The following is a 5,014-nucleotide window of genomic DNA, read 5'->3' as shown; positions in this document are numbered from 1 at the left end:
TCACCTTCGATAGTGTTGTCTGTACTCAGGCAGAATGGTTGTGAGTTCCAGGAAGCGTTCTCTAAGTGCCCTGTCGAGTGCCTGGATACCCAGTACTTACCCCAAAGGAAGTACTGTAGCATTAAAAGCCTTGCACTGCTTGACACCCCCAGCTCCATTGCAGACAGTGAGGTCCCCAAGACTAGGGAGTGGTTTTCTTCCCACTGGCATTGCTAGCAGCCAGGATATAGCAGCTGCTTGGCAGATCTGGGAAACTGAGCAGTTGTGTTACTAGCTGACTTAATTTTATAGTTGACCTACACAGCATTTGAAATCACTATGTCCTTACCCAGTCTTTCCTGTCCATCCTCAGCCAGATGAAAATTCACTGGACTTTTCCTCCTGTATGTTACGGCCTGGGATTAAAAACGCTCAGGAGCTGGCCTGTGGGGTGTGTCTCTTAAATGTGGACTCCAGGAGCCGGGTAAGTTCTCGCCTTTCCCCTTCAAGTTAGGTTCATCCCTAACGTGATCTGAGGAACAGCCACAGGGAGCCCACTTTACAGCAAGCTCTGTGACCAGAGCTGGGGATTTCGAAGTCTAGAAAGTTCTATAGAAGCAGATCTGGTCTTTTCTACAGGGCAGTGGAGAAGCTGCTGAGGGAGTAGACGGAGTCCTGCCCTCCCTGCTGAGCCTGCAGTTCCCAGGGTCTCTACAGCACTCCATGAACTGGGTGGGAAAAAATGCCATGCTGTGTGGATTTACCTGGAGGCAACAGGCCTGTTCTAGGGCCTTTTTCTTTTTCTTTTTTTGACCATATGGTTTCAACATTTCAGAAAGAAGAGAAGCCTGCAGAAGAACAGCCTAAAAAAGTATGAGCCAGTTACAGGTTACCTTAGTGTCTCCATCTCAGTCTTGTGTGTTAAGAGGTCAACAGACAATTCTGTTGTCGTCCTGGGCTGTGCCGATCGTGAATCCTCTACTGACTCATTTTTGTCCCCATAATGTTTGATCAAATCAACTAATGTGTCTCTGTGGAGCCACTGCTGTCTCGCTTGCATGCTTGTAGCTGCTAATCAGCTTCTGATGTTGTCATTATCTTTCTCTGCCACGAACTAGCACCTTCTGGAAGACTAGAAGTTGTAGTGACATACAGAATGAGATGGGAAAGCTTCAGGATAGAAACAAATCATTCTGGTTTTAAGATTTTCTCCGTGGTATTTAAGAAAACAAACTGCAGAATGTTTTACCGGAGCTACAGCTGAGAGGGACGGCTGTCACTCACTCAGTTGTCAGCTCCCAGCGGCATCGGACCATTGGTTCTAAACCTTCCTAATGCAATTTCCTCATGCTGTGGTGACCCCCAACCATACAATCATTTCCTGTCTACTTTGGAACTGTAATTTTGCTAATGTTATGAACCATAATGTAAATATTTGATATGCGACCCCAGAGTGGGTTGTGGCCCACAGGTTGATCTCTAGTTCTTTTAAATGTTTTCAGTCCTGATAGGACTGTAATCAGCCATGGAACTCTAAGGGGCCACATGTTACAGTAATGGCAGCCTCCAGGAAGGGTGGTCTTTAAAGTGAGGGAATCAATTACCACAGCCCTTGGCTATTTTAGTTCTGTGTCTTGCTCATCCCTCTCTCCTGTAACCACCACCCACCTTTTCTGTGAAGACTGGGCCCTTTGCTGAAACTAGGTTGAATGGTACTGACTTTTATACCTTTAATTAGCAGTAAAAATAAATAAATAAATAAGACTTTCCTACTTGAATCCTATAGCCACCTGCTCAGCTTTTGTCTGTGTGTGCCATTCGGGCCTCAGCCTCTGTGAACCTGGGGATTGCCTGCCGTGGCTGCTAACAAGCACTTAGATGCAAGGAGAACCTGACTTGACCCATGTCTATTTCTGGCAGGCATTCAACTCTGAAACAGACAGTTTCAAGCTGGCCTACGGAGGACACCAGTACCACGCCAGCTGTGCCAACTTCTGGATCAACTGTGTTGAACCCAAGCCTCCCGGCCTCCTCCTGCCAGATCTGCTCTGAAAAGCTGCTCAGTGAAGCTCCAGCTGATTTTTGGTTGTTTCTGTCGCATGACTTGGGGTGACAGGGATCAATAAACAGAATGCAAGTGCTGCACAGTTCCTTCCCTTCGTCTCTTTGAAGCATTCCCCAAGAGGTGGGGCAGAGAGACTGCAATGGAGAGACAGCCTTTGACCAGCATGTCCCCCTGCCCCCTTTGAGACTTGAGGTGAAGTGCTAGACCTAAACCACATGTGGCACGGACGCTTGTTTACTTTCTCCTCTGATTTTCTGATTTTTGTTGATGTTAATGTTGGTTTGATTTTTTTTTTTTTTTTTTTTTAGGGTAGGGTTTTGAAGCATGCCCCTGGCTGACTTTGAATTTGTAGAAATCCTGTCTCTGCCTCCCAAGTGCTGGGTCATAGATGTGTGCCCCCATACTCTGTTTCTCTTATTCCCTTAAGGTATTTTACAGTGTGGTCCACAGTTTCTGTGAGGAGTAATCTGCTGCTGAAGTGTTTAAAATGTGAAAAATTAACAAAAGAAAAAATAAATTATCCTAGGACTGGAATCCGCAAGGTTGTCTCCAGGTCCCATGAAATAGGACACATTTTTTCTGCATTTAGCTTGTAAATTCTTGAAATGAATAAAAGGGATTGCAGTTAACCTGACGCTCTGTACCTGTCTCCACCTCCTGTCAACCTTCACCCTCTTCTCCTTCCCTGAAAGGCAACTCTCAAGGAGACCCTCCCGCTTTGACAGAGCCCAGGGCCTGTATCTGGCTGCACAACCCTTTACTGAGATCCTGCTGTTTTATCTCAGCATCAGGACTGACACAAAGCATGGTATTTTTCCTCCAGAAAAAAATCTATGAGCCATGAAATGAAATCTCTTCATATTGACCTCTCTCCACATTCCCAAAGATAACTGCATAGGGGCCAGCAATGCTGGACTTTGCAGTATTTCAGGAGAGACCTGAGAATGAACCCACTGCGAGAGTGGAATTCTGGACCTAGTGCATGGTTCTCAACCTTCCTACCACTGCGACCTTTAATACAGTTCCTCATGTTGTGGTGACCTCCAATCAAAATTATTTTCATCGCTACTTCGTAAGTGTAATTTTGCTGTTATGAATCGTAATGTAAATATCTGATGTGCAGGATCCTGATATGTGACCCTGGGAACCCCTCCATCATGACCCACAAGTTGGGAACCACTGGCCTAGTGAAAGGAGCAGTAAGGTGTGTGTATGTGTGTGCATGCGCATGTGTATATACAAGTGTTAGAGAGACACATGCATGTCGCAGAGAAGACAGTTAGCAACAGCACTGAATTGTCAAATGAAAAGGCTGGTGTAGGAATTTGTCATGTAAACAAAATGCATAAATCTAAGAGACCTGAGGCTTCAGTGGTTAAAAGGTGTGTAACTTCTAGGAGAAGCTGAGCAGTCTGGGTCAGCGTCTCTCTGTCCCTCTGGCTGTTGGTTTTATGTGTTGGGAAGGACTTCGGGGCGTACATGCTTCACTGACTTTACTTAGTCTTTATTTAGAAATCTAAAACGCTGGCTTTAGTCTATCTCTCTGCTGCTTCTATATAATTTACCATTTCCCCTTTCAGGACAAAACTTGAGGAGATTCTGTGGTGTTCCATCTTGTACCTTGTGTCTTTTCTCCAAGATGCGGGTCATTTCCAACTGTTGGCGCAGCTTCTCCCTGGCCATGCTGTAGATCAGGGTACAGGGAGAAGAGCGGATGAGTCCAAGGCGTTTACTCATCTGTTCCAGATGACGTCATCTGAGCTACTAACATTCAGATAGCTGCCTGCATTGTGACCACAAGGCCTTTCCCTCCCTGGGGCTGGTGGAGTGTGAAGCTCGCACACACAGGTGGGCTGGTTTTCAGCCGCCTCTCAGACAGCCCCATTACTGTCCCGCCATAGCCCAGGGTAGCAGTCAGACCCTCCAGTCTGTATTCTAGATTATTCCCTCATAAAAAATAGTAATAGGACTGACCTTAGCCTAAGAATGTTCCCAGTGAAGTATTGTCTGCATAGTGGCCTGTATGCATGGCATCTTAAGTACCTGCTAGCTAGGTTGTCTCCACTTGTAGATTCATTCCAGAATGCCTCAGTTAAAACTCCTTACCATAGGGTTAGTCACTCCTTAGGAGGTGCAGAGGAAAATGCAGTAAACATAGACAACAGTATTGTCTGTGTAGTGCTTCAGATGTTCAGCTAGATCCCCACACCGGGACTTGGGGGCGTGTAGAACATCAGTCGACTGATTTTGTGTGCATAGATTAAAATGACTCACGTTGCATTCAGTTTCACCTCAGCTCTCTTGTTAGCCACGAACCCAGTGTCCTTGGAAACAGTAACCAAGGTTACTTATCTCCACGCTGTGCATTGTGTCAGGCAGTTTCACCCGCCTCTTGAATGGCGATTAATAAGCACTGCTCGGTTTGGGAGCCTTGCCTTTCTGTTCCTGGGGTTGGCGTGTGACCTGTGTCTGGACGTGTTCAAGACAACAGAGGCTCAAGGCGTGCTCAGATATTATCTCTTTCCTTTGCTGTGTCTGCTAGTCAGCATTTCATCTGGGAGACGCATTCTTAAATTCATGTTTTGTGTTGCTGTACATATTTTGGGTGTTTGGGTTTTTCTTTGTTTTTACTTTTGGTATTATTTCCTATTTTTCTATTTATGTATCATCTAAAAGATTTCTTAAAAACAGAAATTGGAAATGCTTGCTTTGTACCAGGGGCTGCTCTGAGAATTCTCCTAAGTACCTTTGAGATCAGATACCTTTTGTTAATGGGTGAACTGTGACGTTTTCAGTCATTTGTCACAAAGAAGGGGCCCTTGAAGCCTGCTGTAGACATCCCAGCAGATGTCACAATGCAGGTCAAGATGTGTAGCCTGGTTTTATGTCTAGGCTGGGTACCATTTCTTTGTAAAAGGGTTCACCAAATAATATTGCAAAGCCCCCTCCTTCCTAAGTCCAGCCAAGGAA

The sequence above is a fragment of the Arvicola amphibius genome, chromosome 4 (genome assembly GCF_903992535.2).
Source record: "Arvicola amphibius chromosome 4, mArvAmp1.2, whole genome shotgun sequence".
Classification (NCBI taxonomy): Eukaryota; Metazoa; Chordata; class Mammalia; order Rodentia; family Cricetidae; genus Arvicola; species Arvicola amphibius.
The sequence above is the reverse complement of the archived record's forward strand: the minus strand, read 5'-3'. Positions refer to the sequence as shown.